This window comes from Pinus tabuliformis, chromosome J (assembly GCF_031772625.1).
Source record: "Pinus tabuliformis cultivar Carrire ecotype Pingquan chromosome J, CPIR1, whole genome shotgun sequence".
In the NCBI taxonomy this organism is placed as follows: Eukaryota; Viridiplantae; Streptophyta; class Pinopsida; order Pinales; family Pinaceae; genus Pinus; species Pinus tabuliformis.
In genome coordinates, this window is record NC_142295.1 from 1,371,149,271 (window position 1) to 1,371,168,763 (window position 19,493).

Here is a 19,493-nt window from a genome sequence, read left to right on the forward strand (position 1 = left end):
TGGCTTTTTCTTTAGAAAAAGGACTACAATCATCCTGGTATAATCGTCAATCATCAACATGAAGTACCATTCACCATTCATTCCTTTGATCTTCATTGGTCCACACAGATCAATGTGTACCAACTCTAATGTTTTTGATGAGGAGTGTTCCTTGGTCTTGAATTCAACTCTTGTCTATTTTCCATGTTTGCGATTCTTGCATGATGTGCTAGTTGGTTTTGAAACCTATGAAAATTCCCTCACAACTTCCTTTTTAATAATTATGACAAGTTTGTCATAGTTTATGCATCCCATCCTTCTATGCCACAACCAAATTTCATCCTCTTTTTTCGAGAAAGAACCTTTGTTTATAATCTCATCCAATGTGTATATGTCATTTGGAGTCCTAGTTGCAGTTGCCACCAACTTGCTAGATTTCTCCTTCCTTATTTCACATTTCTTTGTGTCAAATAACAATGTGTTTCCTTCATCACACATTTGAGTTACACTTAGCAGACTATGATTCATGTTTTCTATGAGTAGTACATTTTTCCTTGTAGCCTCCTTGCCTCCAAGCTTAATTGTTCCTTTTCCCATAATGTTTGTAGAACCATCATTCCCAAAAGAGAGCACTCCATCACTTCCTTCTTTTAGAGATATACATTAATTTTTATCTCTGGTCGTATGTGTTGAGCCACCACTTTCAACATACCATACATTCTTCTTGATTTGATATTTTAGAGCAAGTACACAACTTTAAATTTTCTTCATGCATACTTTTGGAGGAGCATTTTGGTTTTGCATGGATTCCCTTGAAGGAGTGGTTAACTTGTAATCTTTAGCCAAATGTCCAAAATTGTTTTATTGTAGCATTCTATTTCATTACTCAAGAATCTAAACATGTTATAATTTTTCTTGTAATCTTCTTGAGATTTTCTAGAAAAATCATTCCTGGAGTATCTTCCAAAGTTGCTTTTGTTCCTAGCATAAGCTTTACAATTTAAAGTTTATTGTCCAAAATTGTTTCAAGAATAGAAAACACTAAGAAATATGGTTTGATACCTGAGAGGGGGAGATATTATTCATGATGATGTTCTCTAATGACCTTCTTCTTGAGACTTATTCAATGTGGGTTGTATATTTTGTGTCTCTTGAACCTTTGGTTTTGTTGGGATTCTTTCTTCCTTCTTTACGAGTCCTTTAATAATTTCTGCATAGATTTTTTGTTCATCTCCATTTTTTGTCATTGAGGAACTTGAACCTTTCACAAATGTTTCCTTGTAGCCAAATCCTATCTTGTCATTGCATGGCATTTGACTGCTGATGAGTTCATCCAATGCTTTGGAGTTGTTTGCAAAGTTTTGTTGGACATTTCTTTTACATGCTTCCTTTTGTAGAGAGACAATCTCTGCTTCTAAATCTTCTCTTGACTTGCTACTTTCTTCCAGATCTCTTTTGAGCGATTCTTAAATTTTTTTGGCTTCTTCTAACTGTACCTTAAGATCGATGATGATCTTTTCTTATTTTCTAGTCTTCTTATTGAGGCATTTGGCATGTTCCTTCAATTCTTTTAGCTCAGCTTCCAGTGCTTTTACATTCCCTCTTTCAACCTTGAAATCATTTAAAATTCCAATAATCTCTTTTTCATAATCAAGCTTGTCTACCTCTTCATCATCATCTTCTTCCTCTTTAAGAGTTTCCTTCCTGTTCTCCCTTCATGAATAACAATCTTCCTATATCATTGTTTTCGTCACTATCACTCTCTTTTTAGATGAGGAGTTGTCTTATTTTTATTAGAAGCTTCACTTAAACCTTTCTTTTTGCCTTTCTTGTTGTAGCTTCTTTGATTCTTCTTTGCTTTCCTGGGAGCTTCTTCTTCGTCATCATAGTTCCTTGCATGAGGACATTTGGAGGTGAAATTACCAATCTCACCGTAATTGAAACATATTAAGGGGAGTGTACCTTTGTATTTTCATGTACCTGTTTTGAACTTTCTCACAAAGTTAGCTATTTCTTCATCTGTAATTTTGTCATCGTAGCAACTGGAGATTGGATTTGATTGTTGTTTGTTTTTCTCAACCTTCTTGGATGCTCTAAAGATTTCTTCTCTGTTGGATGGACTTTCTTGTTCAATTCTCATTTCGTAAGTTGTAAGTATTCCATGCAACTCATCCATGCTAAAATTTTCTAAATCCTCCCTTTTTTCTAGCACTGAGAATTTAGCATGAAATCTCATCAAAGGTGATCTTGGTATTTTTCAGACAACTACCTTGTTCTCCATTAGTTCTTCCAATCCTTCTATGGCATTTACTACTTCATTAGCATGAAGAAATAAGTTGCAATTTTTTCTTCTTCATTCGTTTTCAACTGCTCAAATTTTCCTCGCTAGGTCTAAAGCTTGGCCTCCTTAACATTCCTTTCCCCTTCATATATATTTTGGAGCTTGTCCCACAATTATTTATTGATTTGCAATGCATCACTTTAATATATACTGACTTTGTTAAACCACTAGAATAACACTTCTAGATTTGGCATTAGTTTCATAAATTTTCAAGCCAATAACATCCGAAGGAGGGGTCAAAGGTTCTTTGTACTCACTTAACACAATGTTCCATACATCAAATCCTTATGCTTGAATGAATGCCTTCATCCTTCCATTCTAAAATGCATAGTTTTTTCAATTGAGGAGTGGGGTTCCATTCTTCGTACAATCCATGATATTCCTTCGAGTTATTAAATTCTTTGTGAAGGAACTTGTCTTTGATTCCAATTATTAGAAATATTGACAAGGTGTGAATAAATATTTCTTACCAATTAGTAAATCTATTAATTTTCAGAGCATTAAAAAGAAGTAAACATCAACACATCAAGAGAAAAATGCACAAGAATTTTTCAGATGGAAACCCTTCCAAGAGAAAAACCATTGAACAATTTTCTAGTAATTTTTATGAGTACAAAATATGCTTAAGCTCCAACAGAAATGGGAAGCCAAAACTCTCTAGTACTCTAGAAAAGCATTCAATTTACTAGCTCCAACTATAAGGACACTCCAATTCCCTGGTTTTATTAGCTGCCACTGATAGGATGCTCCAATACCATACAAGCTACAACTTGCCCTAGCACCACCCAACCACCTTGAAGTATTTTCAGGCTACAACAAAGAAAATTCAATCTCCTACCTTGCACCACCCAAACACCCTAAAATATAAAGGACAGAGAAATAACTGTAGACTCCTGCACCAGGCACAATGACCCACTTACAAAAGGATATTCAATGAAACTTACATCTGTTCAATTCAAAATGATGAAGCATACACAATAATTCCCAACTTCAAACCAAATTCAAACTGCTAGTGTTAATTTTGACATCTCAAGGACAAATTCCATCCTTTGGACAATCTTCCTCATCAAGGAAGAGCCCTACTATCCCTTGGAAGAATTTAATTTGGTTAAGAAAAAAATTATTTTAATATGGAAACCCCCATGTGCACAAAAAGGATGGGTCGACCCAAAAGTGAAATTGGACACCCTTGGATGGCTATAAATATAAGTCAAGTGACCCTCATTTGGAGATCATCAATCATTCTTCTTTCTTTATATTGGCTCGCACAGGTCTGAGGTTGGTTTGCAAAAGTTGGTTCGCATAGGTTCAAAATTGCAGGGTTCAAATCTCATGCATGTGATTAGGGTTTTTGGTTCTTAGCCGCAAGGATGCTATATGATATTTTTGGTTGCAACCGCAAGCACGCAAGCCTATGAGTGCGGTTGTAGGGGTTTAGCCGCACACACATCTCTCTTTCCATGCGATTTTAACCTAGGGTTTGATTTTGACAGTTGACCACAAATTTCGATAGTTGATGACAATTGACCACATGCTTCTAAATCAAGGTTTTGATTATTAGCATCATTGGGTTCATCTCTTGTATTTTGTTTAGTTGATTTTTCTGGATAGTTTTGTGGTTGAAGATATGAACCATTGTACTCTCTCTTTGCTGAAACATTCAATGACAATCTAATAAGAAGAAGAATTTGAAAGGGTTTTCCCCCTTGGGTGGGCTTTTCCCCTGGTGTTCAGCCAATCCTAATGTCTCTATGTGTGAATGATTTTCTTCTATTATTCCTTTATGTTCCATTGCACTGTTGATGATATTTTTCTTTCTACCTAATTTCATATGTTGATGAATAATGCTATAATGTTGTGGGGTGAATTCAATGTGTAAATGATGAAATGTAATTATCTAAGCAAAGAACAATATAGCCCTAAGAAAAATTAACATGTTATTAGAGCTGGGCTAAAGAAAAGTAATTGAAGATCACCCCTATATAGATGCCATTAATGGAAGCAACAAAAGATGGAGGAGACATAAAATAATTCTAGGGTTTGAAGGAAACCCTAGGAAATCTGATTATTAGGGTTTGATGGATATCATCAGGTTAGGTTTTGTAAGAAACCTTGGAATATGATAAAGGCTTGAGTTTTGCAGTCTAGAAACCCTAGCGTGATCAGTGGGGAATTGTTATAGCATAACCTTAGTTGGTCTAAGCCTCAATTAGGCCTTGGTTATTGATTAAGTCGATGGAAATATTCAAGGAAACATTGTTATATGGATAGTGGATGGTAATGACTCTTGAACACTAGTTCAAGAGGGAGATGATCACTTCTTGTTAGAGATAAGTACCTTTTAGATGTATGTTATTTTTTTGTAACACTATTCTTGTTTTTATTATTGCGTATACTTCTTGCGTATTTGAGTATTTGAATACTTCTAACCTCATGATGAGATGTGATAAGAAAATCCTTCTTGAGGATCATCTACATTGCAGGAAAACAGAGCTAGTACAAAAGAAGGTAACAAATGAAAAGGTTTCAAAGTGGCATCCGAAAAATACAGTTGCAAATGACAAATAGGAGCTAAAAGTTGCATAGGTATCTGAATACTACAAGGTATGTATGGTGTATTGTTTCAATGTTGTGATTCAGTTGCAATATTGGAAGGCAAGTTAATCCCTAAGGTATGATGAGAATATCACCTTCATAAATGACTCATGCATATATTGGTGTGCTTGACATTTGGAAAGTATCTTACATTTTAGACATGATAAATTTCCTAGATGCATTGATTTTGATATATTGTGATTTGATACTATTGTTAATGCTTGTGATAAGCATGGTAACCTTGATGATAAGAGTGTAACAATAATATTGATACTCAAGATCTTCTTGTTGATCTTGTTTAGTTTTTGATAAGCTTAGAAAATATGAATGGATGCCATAAAAAGGTGATGTTGTCATTATGATTTTTGTAGTATGAAGATACACTTGTTAGTTGCCCAAATTATGATGACACTAACCCTTGATGAATGTTAGATGTCATGTCATGTGTAATGATAAAGTAGATGATGTTGATATATTATGACTATGATGCATATATGATATAGTTTGATATCGTGATCTAACAATTCTACTAATGCATGAAAACATTATGATATACAGGTTGATGTTTTGATTAATGTTGATTGAAGTGGCTTCCCATTCAAAGGGAGAAAATCTCCATAAGATCCCAACACCTATTATTTGCAGAAAATGAATAGAAGACACTTAAATGTTGAAGGAAGGATTATGGACATGAATAAACATATGATGTTGTGGAAAAAGATTTAGCAAGTTCCAAACTGAGCAAACAAGGTTTCTCCTAGTCCAACATATGAGAAACCTACCAACTTACGATAGGTAGTAGGATCTACGAGACTGGAGTCATAGCTTCTCAAATTATTGAGATTGGTGATCATGGGAGTAGTCGTGGGCTTGAAATACATCATACCAAATTTCTGCAATAACTTGATTATATACTTTCCTTGCCCTAGATGTATCTCCCCAGGTTTCTACCATACTTCCAAACCTAGCTAATAATGCATAAGTCCCAAATACTTCATCTCAAACTCGACTGCCAACATCTTCCTACATTCTTGTATCCTTGTCTCCACACTTGTAATAAATAGATCATCCACATATAGTAGAATAATGACTGGATCATTATCCACAACTTTGATGTATAAGTTTAGATCAACAATACTTTTGACGTACTTGATTCTTAGAAAATATGCATCCATTCTTGCATACCATTCCCTAGGAGCTTGCTTCAAGCCATATAGGGCCTTCTTGAGTCAGCAAACATGAGTTTCCTTGTTATTTATTTCAAATCATTTAGGTTGTTCAATGTATACTTCTTCATCGATGGTTCCATTCAGAAATGATGTTTTTACATCCATTTGATGGATATTCCATCCCATTGTTGCAGCCAACGAAACCAAGGATCTTATAGTAGTATATATTGTGGTAGGTGCAAAGGTTTCTTCATATTCTATGCCTTCTTTTTGAGAGAAACCCCTTGCAACGAATCTAGCTTTGTAATTTTCTATGCTTCCATCAACAACGTGTTTGATTTTGTAGATCCAATTTGAAGTGACAACCGATTTGTCACTTGGTCTAGGAATGATTTCCCAAACCCCATTCCTTATGATGGATTGATATTCTTCGTGTATAGCCTTCTTCCATAATTCTTGATGAGAAAATTGTTTGAAATGTAGTTGGTTCAACTTATATTAGTTTTGTTATGTATGCAACATATCCTAAATAACTTTTTGGTCTTTTGCTTTCTTTAGAATTTCCTTTCGCAGCTCCATGTACTTCGACATCTTCAAGAGTAACTTTTAACCAATTTGGCCTTTTCCTTTTGTTGGGTATGATCACGGGTTGAATAGGCTCACTTGGTCCTTCTTCTTCTTCTTCTTCTTCACCATAATCAATATAAATATCTTTGGATCTTTTGTAGGCATGATTTTAATCAAATATAACCTCCCTGCTTACTTCAATTTGTCTTCCTTCCTTGATGTAGATTCTATATACTTTTGAAGAAAGATTGTAGCCAACAAAGATCCATTTAATACTTGTAGATTATAACTTCTTTCACTTGTCCTTTGGAACTTGGATATATGTGGGACATCTAAAGATTGAAAGATGGTCAACACATGGCTTCTTCCTTATGAATGCTTCTTCGGGTGTCATATTATCAAGGATTCTATGAGGACTTCTATTTTGTATATAAATTGCGGTCATTGCTGCTTCTCCCTATAGAAATTTTGGTAGATCTTGATAAAAAATCATTGTTCGTATACATTCTTCAAGTGCTCTATTTTTCCTTTTTGTAACTCCATTTTTCTTGGGATTGTAGGGAACAATAAGCTCCCTCTTAATTCCTGCTTCTTTGTAATATGAAATTATTTCTTTTGAAGTGTATTCCCCACCATTATTGGATCTCAAAGTCTTTCAGTTAAGGTCTCCACTTTAGATATAAATTCCTTTAACTTTTCAAAACTTTGTCCTTTGATTTGAGTGGATAGAGCCATGTATTTCTAGAGTGATCATCAATGAATGTTACATAATAAAGATGACTTCCAAGTGATTTGTAAGACATAGGCCCACACACATATGAATGAATGATTTCCAATATTTCTTTAGACCTTGTTCCACTGCTTATAAAGGGCTTCCTTGTATTCTTTCCTAAAGCACATCCCTTGCATATTCCTTCACGATCTTCTTTGATATTCGGGATGCCACTTACCATTTGGTTAAGGGAGGGGATGACCTTATAATGTATATGTCCATATCGTATATTCCATAGCTCAATCAGATTGATTTCCACGTGAACTAGGGCTTGAGGAGATGTTGTTATAACTCTATATATACTTCGTTCACGTAATCCAATAACCCAAGATTTATTGATGCTTGAATATTTACCCCAAATTAGAACCTTTCCATCTATAAAATAAATTCTATCTCCTTTATCTTCTAAGCAAGAAATTGAAAGTAAATTATTTTTCAAACTTGGAACATAGAGTATATTGTTGAGGTGTAGCTTTTCTCCATTTTCTAGCTTCAATGAAGTTGATCCCAGGCCTTCAACTGCATAACTATTGTTGTCTCCCAACTCCAAAACATGAGAATATGGTTCCTTTGATAGATTGTGAAGTTATTGACTCTCTCCTATCATGTGCCTTGATTCTCCACTATCAATAATCCATGCATTTTCATCATTGAGTGAACCTGCGAGTGCAACCAAGAACCCTTTGCTTTTGACCTTATTGAATAAGTTGTAGATGATTCTTTTGATCGATCTTCCTGCAATATTGAATCTCATTTTCAAGTATATTATTATAGAGGGAGTAATATTTTCTGTCAAGCCAACATAGTGATCTCCAATCTTCCTTGACCTTAGCTCTTATACCATGTTGAGAAATCAATGCTAGTATAATTAGGGTTTGATTCCTCTTTCTTGATAATTACTTGTGAATTATGTTGATTTATTTACTAATTTATTAGATTATATTTCATCATGCAGTTACCAGATTATGTGTGTATGAATATCAAAAGAACAAGAGACACAAGATATAGGCACTCAGCCAGGGCAAAACCCCTATCTATGGGAAAACCCAGTCAAACCTCTTCCTTCAGTAGCTTTCACAAGATAATATGAGATAATCCAAGACTCTTTGACCTAGACATAAACTTCCTCTAATCACCAAGTCATCCCTTCCTTCCAGCAACTTTGATCTATATCTTCGACCTTGCAGCAGCAAAACTTTGACCTCCCCAACAACAAAACTTCGATCCTAGCAACAACCCAGTAACTTCGTATGAATGAGAGAGAGATAGCCAAAAACTTTGATTTTATGCTTCTCCTTCAATTATCCTTCTTCTCTTGGAATTTCAAACTTTTTCTGCTCTTCCATCTTGTGTATCGAACTTGTTGAGTGAGTGAGAAAATGGATCGAACTGCACTTTTTATATATAGCCTCTTATGTGGGTCAAATCTCCCTAATGTAGGTCGACTTCATAAGGAAAGGGCCAACTTGGTGTGGAGGTGACAAATGACTTATTTGACTTAATAAAAATTCTTTTTACATGATCCAAAGCCCTTGAAGGGTCTCATAAAATGGACAATGACTCGAATGAATCATGACAAAACATAGAAGTCCTCAATGGGGACTTTGAATTATAACATGATGACCCAAGCATGAAACCCATGCTTTAATAAGTAATAATAATAATAATAATAATAATAATTTATTTTTCTTTCTTTTGATAAACACATTTCATTATGACTCAAATACAATTATGAAGACCGAATCTAGTTACATTTTGCAACACTTTGAAGTATCACGATGTAGAAGAATGACGCTATTCCACAATATTCGAGCAGGTTCGCATAATGTCATGATGAACTTGGTGGGGTTGGTGTTAATGTTGTAGAAGAGGACTTGGTAAGCCTAACCCTTTTAGGCCTTCGCTAGAGCTAGCATAACTATCAAGATTCAGTGAACGAGAGGGAGAAACTACCAAATTAGGAACGCTTCTGGTCTGATTTGGTGTAAGAGTAAATAAGGCGGAATACCATAGATGGGACTTCATCCAAAGGCAAGGATGAAGAAAATTTTTCATTGGTTAGAAAATGAAAGAAGGGAAAAGGGAAGAAATATCAATCCAAACCAGAATCTAGCCAAGGGGACAAGAAGAAAGATTTGTCCAAAATTGAATCTTCCATTTTCATGAATTCAGGCACTATGCTACGAAGTTTCCACACAAAAAGGAAAGCAAGAAGACCTTAGGAGGAGAAACAGGTGAATCCTTGGCTTCATAGTTCAAGTTTGACTTTACCCTTATCGCATGCATGACCAACACAATGATGGGGAGCGTGTGGTACGTGGACTCAGATGCATCGTTCCACATGACAAGGTGTAGAAATTTTTTTAGTGACCTGGAGGAGAAATATCTCTAGATTCACATTGATATGAGGGGTGACAAAAGATACAATTCGATCAGGTTCCGTAAAATCACCTTTCAGAGGGAGTTGGGCTCCCCTCTCAGGCTCAAGGATGTCGTGTTCATTCTGGGCCTAAAGAAAAATATCGTCTTTGCTGCAGTTTTGGAAGACCATGGTTATGATGTGATCTTCAACAAAGGAAAGGAATTCCTGAGACACATAGCCACGGGACACATGACGCAGATCAAGGTTCGTGTGAAGAACTTGTATAAGCTAGATGTGGAAGACTGTGCTACATTAAGAACTAAGGCGGAGAAGGCACAAAGTCGTGATGTCAGTGAAATTTGGCACATAAGACTTAGCCATTTGCATCATGGTGCCCTGAAGATTATGCAACAAATAACCACAAGCCTCCCCAAAAGAGCACTTGAGCAGCAGGATGTAGGCAAAGGATTTACTTTAGGGAAATACATGAAATCCACAATCCACGATCGGGACAACAAAGCACATGTAGTCTTGGAAAGGATCCACTCTGATGTCTTTGGAACTTTCTCGACAACCTCCACTACCAGACACAAATATTTTTTCATTTTTATTGATGACTTCTCATAGAAGTGTTGGATCTTCTTCATGCGGAAAAAATATGAAACATTCCCCAAGTTCGTAGAATTCAAGGCACTAGTTGAGAAATAAACTGACAAGAAGGTGAAGGCTCTCAGGAGTGATAATGGAGGTGAGTACATGTCGAATGAATTTAAAAAAATTTGTGCAAAAGAAGGCATTCAAAGAGAGTTGAGAACACCCCACAACCCACAATAGAATGTGCAGTTGCGAGAAGGAACCATAGCATTTTGGGAGCAACGAGGGTGATGTTGCATGACCAAGGCATGCCTCTACATTTGTGGGCTAAGGCATGCAACACAATAGTCTATTTGCAAAACCAGAGTCCTCATCGAATTATGGGCATGTTTATATTGGAGGAGGTTTTCTCGGGGAGAAAGTCGGATGTGTCGCACTTCAGGGTTTTTGGAGCATCTATTTATTGCCATGTCTCCAAACAATCAAGGAAGAAGCTCGAGCTGACCATAGAATTGGGGGTATTTGTGGGTTACACAGAAACTCCTCACAACTACTGTGTGTACTTTCCATCCCTTAGAATGAAATTTGTGCGAAGGGATGTAAAGTTTTATGAGGAGAAAGTGATGCATTGCCCTCTTAAGAGGGAGCTTCAAATCCCACTAGAAGAGGAGATTTTAGATCCAAAGGAGGAACCTCAGGAAGTTATAGAGTAGCAACAAATTGAGGAGCAGAGAGTGGAGACAGCCACTCAAGAAAAACCATCCAGAGAAGGTAGAAAAAGGACCAGGGAAGCTGAGAGACTTGTGTAGGATGCGAGGGAGAATGTGGGTGCTCCTTCAAATTTGTGCAAGTAGAGAGTTCACTTGATCGGTACACTGGCTACATGGCTCTAATGACTAAGCTTGTAGAGTCTGAGTCATCCTCTTTCAAGGAATAAGTGAAGAAACCTGTATGGGTTGATGCAATGGTGGATGAATATGAATCCATTGTAAAGAACGGTGTTTGGGAAGTGCTCCCAAGACCAACAGATAAATCAGTTGTGGGTTTGAGATGGATATTCAAGGTGAAGCATGCAACAAACATAAGCATATAGAAGTATAAGGCTAGATTTGTGGCCACGGGGTACTCTCAAGTTGACAGAATTGGCTATGAGGAGACTTTTTCTCCTGTAGCAAGGTACTCATCCATTAGATCAAATATTGCACTAGCTGCACAGATGGGGTGGAAGATCCACCATATGGATGTAAAAGAAATTTTTCTCAATGGGGTTATTGAGGACGAGGTGTACATCGATAAACTAGAAGTATTTCAGAAATTTGATCGGGAGTCTCATGTGTGTAGACTCAAGTGAGAAATGTACGGTCTCAAACAAGCACCTCGTGCTTGGTACACCAGGATCGATAACTATCTCACTGGTTTGGGCTTCACCAAAAGTGAAGCAAATGAAAACCTCTATCAAATTTTCGTAGAAGGTAAATTTCTTATTATTGTCTTATATGTTGATGATTTTATTTCAACTAGTGATGAACAACTGATCAGATCTTGCAAGGAAGACCTTGCAAGGGAGTTTGAAATTAAATACATGGGTTTCATGCACTACTTCCTCGGTCTGGAAGTGTGGAAAGGCGATGGGGAATTGTTTTTGTTAGGTCCCTATAATACTAGTGTAGCACCATTATTGTTATTGTTAGTGTAGCCCCCATATTGTTATTGTTGTGCCCCATAGAATCCCACTATTGTCATTATTGTGCCCCATAGAATCCCACTATTGTTATTGTTATGCCCTTACATTATTATTGTTATGTGGGCTCTGATTATATTGTGACCCCTTAGACCCATATATATACAAAGGAGGTATTTTCATTTGTATCATCCAAAAATTGTTCGTTTATGTAATGTAAATGAGGTTTCTTCCTCGAAGAGGATACTTTTTAAGTCGTTGATCTATCTTTTTGTTAGATGGTTGCATAACATTTGGTATTAGAGCTTTGGATTCTAGGGTTTCACTGCTTCAAACAGGTCAATGTGGAATTTTTGGTATAACATTTTTCTATGAAGCTTCATAAGTTGAAATCGTGACCACATGGAGCGAAAATCTTGGTGAAATTTGTGCCAGAATTTCAAATCTCAGTTCTCTATATTTTTTGAGATATGGTCCAAATAAGTTGGGGTTTTTTCATGCTCCAGAATTCAGTCTCAAACAGGTGGCCTAGGGAAAATCGTCATAACTTTCATTTCAGACATCAGATTTGAATTCTATAAAAAGTGGTTGAAAGTACACAAACTTTAGTTTGGAGTGTATAAATTTCAGGGCCAAAGGTTATGACCTGTGGCATCCCATACGACTTTGCTCTATTGAATTAGTCCATAATCAGGTCATCGTGGGAGATTTGACATAACTCTATATTGAAGAATCCAATATTGGTCTGACTTATGGAATTGGAAATAAGATTCAAAGGGCTAACATAGGACCAAATTTTATACTTTGGAGATCCAAAATTACATGTTTACAACTGTTTCAATATCGAGCTCCTAAAAAGCAAGAAAAAGGTGTGTATTTTTTAATTTTGCATAACTTCTATTTGAAAAATCAGTTTGAAAGGATTCAAAGGGAATATTGAAGCATAGATATCAATATTTGGTTCTAAATTCATCCCAAACAAAAGAATTCTACACCCATTAATCCCTCAGAAAGCTCTACTATGACACATGAAGAAGAATAATTGCAACATGATATATCAAAGTTAAGGGACCAAGTGCAACAAATTTCACTCTCACAAAGAGCAACCAAATATGACATGAATGGCTTAAAAGGGGACATGGATGGTATAAAAGGAAATATATATGGATTAAAAGAGGACATGGATGGTATAAAAGGAAACATGGATGTTTTTAAAGTAGACATGGATGCGATGAATGTCAAGTTGGAAGGGTTGACAAAATTGTTGCAAGAAATGCTTCCCGGTGGTGATAAGATAATCCATGAAAATCATGATGAGGACAAAAAGAATATGAATTATGATTTTAGAGACTCCAATGTGGGGTTTAAGAACCAAAACATTCCAAATATAGATATGAGGAAGTTTTATGGCAAGAATCCAGTAACATGGATACTATAGATGGAACAATATTTTGATCTACAGGATGTGCAACCCTCACAAAAGGTACGTATTGCATATTTATATTTAGAACCCAATCAGTTTGTATGGTATAGATGGATTTTCTTATGGAGGAAATGATAGCACATTATGAAAATACAAAGAGAAACACTTCTTTAGTCAATTGATAAATCTCAAACAAAAGGGTTCAATGGCAGAGCACATTGAAGACTTCCAAAAATTGAATATTAGGGTAACCGATATTCTAGAGGAGCATAGGGTTGATGTCTTCATATGGAATTTAAAATACAACATCCAACATTAGGTTCGCTTTTGGGAACCTGATTCATTGGAGAATGCATTCGGGGTGGCAAGAAAAGTTGAAAGCAAAATTATGGCAACAAGGAAGTCTACCACTCACAACTATAAATATGGAAGTGTTGTTGCTCCTAGTCTTCTACAAAATACAAGGTTGACGCCACAACAATTGGAGTGAAAAAGAGAAAAAGGGCTTTGTTATAGTTTTGATAGAAAATACACTAAAGGTCATAAGTGTGTTGAGAATAAATTATTCTACATAGATTGTGAAGAGGAGGAAGAAAATGAATAAGAAACATCAAAAGAGGAGGATATACACCAGGAACCAACCCCCAAGAAAGAAGAAATGAATCCGAATATATATGGTAATGCATTGGAAATATTTACCATTCCTCAAACTCTCAATATAAAAGGATATATCAAGAAGAAAAAGGTAATAGTGCTTATTGATTCAGGTAGTACCCATAATTTTATTCATTGTAAGATAGCCAAGGAATTGAATTGCTTGCTATTTACAACACTGGAGTGTCAAGTGATGGTTGCAAATGAAGGAACTATAAATTGCTCTGGAAAGTGCCATAATGTCAAGCTAACCATGGGGAAATATGTATTGAATAGTCAACTACTTTCCATTCCAGTGGGTGGTGTGGATGTTGTACTAGGAGTCCAATGGTTACAATATTTGGGGACAATAACTTTCAATTTTCAAGAAACTTTCATGATGTTTTTTTGGGAAGGAAAGGAAGTTGAATTCAGGGGTATCATAGGGAAACCACGAAAGATAATAAGCTCTAATGTCATGACAAAGCTTCTGAAGAAATAACAACGAGGCGTAATTGCACAATTATGCTCACTAGAGGTTAAACCATCGAAATAATTTATTTCTCCAAATCTCCAAAAAGTCTTGGATAATCATTCCAAGGTGTTTGAGACTCCTGAAGGCCTCCCACCTATTTGTGATCATGATCATGATATTCATTTGATTCCAGGAAGTGTTCCTCCAAACATCAGGCCTTACAGATATCCTTATGTCCAAAAGAGTGAAATCGAATGTATGGTTGCAGAAATGCTAGAGGTTGGTATAATTCAACCTAACCAAAGTTCTTTCTCTACTCCAGTAGTATTGGTGCACAAGAAGGATGGATCATGGTGTATGTGTCCGGATTATAGGGAGCTCAACAATCTCACTATTAAAGATAAATTTCCCATTTGTGTCATGGATGAATTGCTGGATGAATTACATGGAGAATTTTACTTCACCAAGCTCGATCTTCATTCAGGACATCATCAAATTAGAATGAAGACTAAAGACATTTTGAAAACAACATTAATAACTCATGAGGGTCATTATGAATTTTTGGTCATGCCTTTTGGCCTTACTAATGCACCTTCCACATTTCAAGGTTTGATGAATTCCATTTTCAAACCCTTCCTTAGAAAATTTGTGTTAGTATTTTTTGATTATATACTAATATATAAAAAGCCTTGGAAGGATCATGTTCAACATGTTGAAAGTGTGCTCAAACTATTGGAGGAGAAACAATTATATGCAAAAACCTCCCAATGTTTCTTTGGAGTATAGGAGGTGGAATATTTAGGCCATATTGTGTTGGAAATAATACTGAGGGGGGGGGGGAATCAGTATTATCTAGCAATTTACCAAATCTTCCTTATTTGATCTTTTGAAATATTCTTGTATATCAGTACCATAAAACAATGAGCATGAATAAAGAAAATAGACAGTCACACCAAAGAACACAAGATGTAAGGTGGAAACCCAATGCGGGAGAAAAACCACCTGCTGCAATAATGTCTCTATCTTCTTTCAAGAAATTCTTTTTACAATGATTTTGTACTGGTGCAGTCCTTTACCAGCACGCAGGCTGCAACCTGCAAAGAGCTACAACTCTTTCTCGTTTTCCAGACTTCTCCTGGAAGGGAGCTACAACCCCCTACTTCTTTTCAAAAAGATCGACAAGTATACAACAGATACAGTCTACTACAGATATCAGATCAGTAATTACAGAAACAACCCAGAACACCTTATGAACAGAAATATACAGTTAACAGATCATCTTGAGACAGGGACGCATATTTTCTTTCTGTGGCCTGCGACTGGACGCAGTATACCTTATGTTGTTCTGCGTGCAGACGCACTGTTCCTTTTTCTTGTCTGCGACCGACGCACACATCAACACTATCGCGCCGCGTCTTTCGCTTCAGAGACGCACCCAATACCACAGTCGCGCCGCGTCCTTCGCTTCAGAGACGCACCTGATCCTTTACTGTACTGCGTCCCGGCGCACTTTCCCTTCACTGAATCTGCGTCCCTTTAGATATAGAAGATAAGAGGACTTCAGAAACAACCCAAACACTCAGATCCACAGATCTGATCATGCGCCATATAGATCGTAGTCCATTAGAAGATTTACCCTTAAAGATATGGACTAGATCACACCAAGAGATGATCAACCAAGATGATACTTAATCCAAATGAACTCCTTGGCTTTATATAGGCAAGCTTCTCCCCAAAGCGTGGAACAATACCACGAGCCGACACCATAGAAACACGCAACCGTCGGCAAGATACCACACAAGAAGCCCCCCACGAGCTTTTCTCTACCTTGAAATGTGTGCACTGGGCGGACGCACCTTCTGAACGGCTGGCCGGCGTCCCTGGACGCGGGTTCTGTATGGAATACCTGCGGGGACGCACTTGCTGAACAAAATTTCCTGCGTCCTTCTTGATTTACCACCTGAAAGCGTTTGCCATCAAGTACAACACCTGAATCATAATGCCAACAAACTCCCCCTTTGGACTTGATGGCAACCACATAATCTTCAGCTTCATCATTCTCCCCCTTTGACATCAAGAGCAAAGGGTATGCTCCCCCTATGCTCATGCTTCTCCAGAATTGTAACCAGAAATCCATCATGAAGGAGACAGAGACATATTGCAGCTATTTCCAAGATCTCCTTCTCCATAATGCCAACAATGCATTATGTGCTCCCCCTGAGCCTATACCATCAATAGGAAGATGGTCAACAGTGAGATGATGCATCAACAACCCCCAGCTTTTGCCTGAGGTATTCAAAAGTGTCCCTGGGCAACGGTTTGGTGAAAATATCAGCAACTTGTTCCTTAGAAGGAACATACTCCAACTTGACCTTCTGTTCAAGTACTTGTTCCCAGAGAAAATGGTACTTGATTGGTATGTGCTTGGTTTTTGAATGCATAACCGGATTCTTTGAGATGCTGATTGCACTTGTGTTGTCACATAAGATAGGAATAGGAGGTGTACAAGTGATTTGATAATCCTGCAAAGTCTGCATCATCCAAAGAAGTTGGGTGCAACAAGATGCAGCCGCAACATATTCCGCTTCAGCTGTAGACAAGGCAACTGAACTCTGTTTCTTGCTGAACCAAGATACCAGTCTAGAACCCATAAAGAATGCACCACCACTTGTGCTTTTCCTGTCATCCACGCTTCCGGCCCAATCTGCATCTGTATAAGCATGAAGAGTGAGATCTGTATCTCTAGGATACCATAGGCCATAATTTTGAGTCCCTTGAAGATATTTGAAGATTCTCTTTACTGCTTGAAGATGAGTCTCCTTTGGATTTGCCTGAAACCTTCCAACTATTCCAACTGCATGCATGATGTCTGGTCGGGTACCTGTCAGATATAGTAGACTTCCAATCATAGATCTGTAGGTTGGTTGATGAACTGCTGCAGATTCGTCATTTGCACTGAGACTACATCCTGTAACCATGGGTGTACATACTGGTTTTGCATCTTCCATGCCATATTTCTTCAAAATCTGCTTGAGATACTTGGTTTGAGATAAAAGGATTCCTCCTTTCTTTTGTTGGATTTGCAAACCAAGAAAGTATGTCAGTTCTCCTAGCAAGGACATCTCAAATTCTTTCTGCATGACTGAGGCAAAGCTTTGACTCATAGCTTCTTCATTACTGCCAAAAATAATGTCATCTACATACACAACAAGTATTAGTAATTTGTCATTTTCAACTTTTATATAAAGATTGCTATCTGCTGAACCTTTTGAAAAACCTTGTTGATGAAGATATTTGTCCAACCGGTAGTACCAAGCCCTTGGAGCTTGTTTGAGACCATAGAGAGCCTTTTTTAATCGGCATACAAGATTTGGATCGTTTCCAAGGATGAAACCATCTGGCTGTTCAATGTACACTTCTTCATCCAAGTCTCCGTTCAGAAAAGCTGATTTCACATCCATTTGAAATACTTTGAAGTTCTGACAACTTGAGAGAGCAAGAAACATTCGGATGGCCTCAAGTCTTGCAACAGGAGCAAAAGTTTCTTCAAAGTCTATTCCTTCTTGCTGTGCATACCCTTTACAAACAAGTCTGGCTTTGTTTCTAATTACTTCTCCATTTTCATTCAATTTATTTTTGAAAACCCATTTTGTTCCGATAACATTCTTATCCTTTGGTCTAGGAACCAGCTCCCAAGTATTGTTCTTTTCGATTTGCTCAAGTTCTTCATCCATTGCTTTCACCCAACATTCATCTTTGCATGCTTCTTTCACATTTTGTGGTTCAGTAGAGGAGAGTAATGCCAAATAACTTGAAGCTTCTGCAACTGTTCTTCTAGTTTGTATACCTGCTTCCTTTTGTCCCATGATCTGAGATTCTGGATGGTTCTTTTGAACATATCTGGATGGAGTCTTTTCTTCTATTCTTGTTCTTTCTTCTGCTTCTTCGTGAGGTCCGTCTTGAAATTGTTCTTGCGGTTCTTCTTCTTCATCATTCTGTCTTTGAGGGTAGCTTTCATCTTCTTCAATGTCTTCACGATGTATTTGCCTAGGAATGTATCCTTTCTCATCAACCACTACATCAATGCTTTCAACAATTCTGCCAAGTCTTTTATTGTAGCATTTGTATGCTTTGCTATGTGGAGAGTAGCCAAGAAGAATTCCTTCATCTGCTCTAGGATCAAGTTTGCCAAGCTGCTCCTCAGTATTTTTGATATAGCATTTGCTCCCAAAGATTTTGAAGTGCTTTACTGAAGGAGTTTTACCACTCCAGAGCTCATGAGGAGTTTGAGTGCTGTTCACTCGGACATTTGTCTTGTTGAGAATAATAACTGCCGCATGTGCAGCTTCACCCCAGAAGGTTGCAGGAGTTCCTGATTCATCAAGCATAGCACGAGCCATTTGCTGGACTGTTCTGTTCATTCTTTCCACTACTCCATTTTGCTGAGGAGTTCTAGCTGTAGAAAATTCTCTCCTTATTCCATGTTCATCACAGAAATCGAAAAATTCATTTGAAGTAAATTCTCCACCTCTGTCGGATCTGAGGCACTTAATTTTGTGACCTGATTCATTTTCAGCCAAGGCTTTGAAGGATTTGAATTTTTCGAAAGCTTCATCTTTGTGCTTCATAAGTCCCAACCAAACAAACCTGGAGAAATCGTCAATAAATAATATCAAGTATTCCTCTCCTCTAGGTGTTCTTTTTCTGAATGGTCCACATACATCTGTATGTACTAGCTCCAGAGGCATACTGGCTGATCCTTCTTTCTCTGGAAAGTTAGTTCTAGTCTGTTTTCCAAACTGACATGATCTGCACATGGTGTTGTCAGGAATTTTGATATCTGGAAGATCGCGAACTGCCTGATATTTGCAAGCTTTCCTTATTTGTGAGAAACTTAGATGT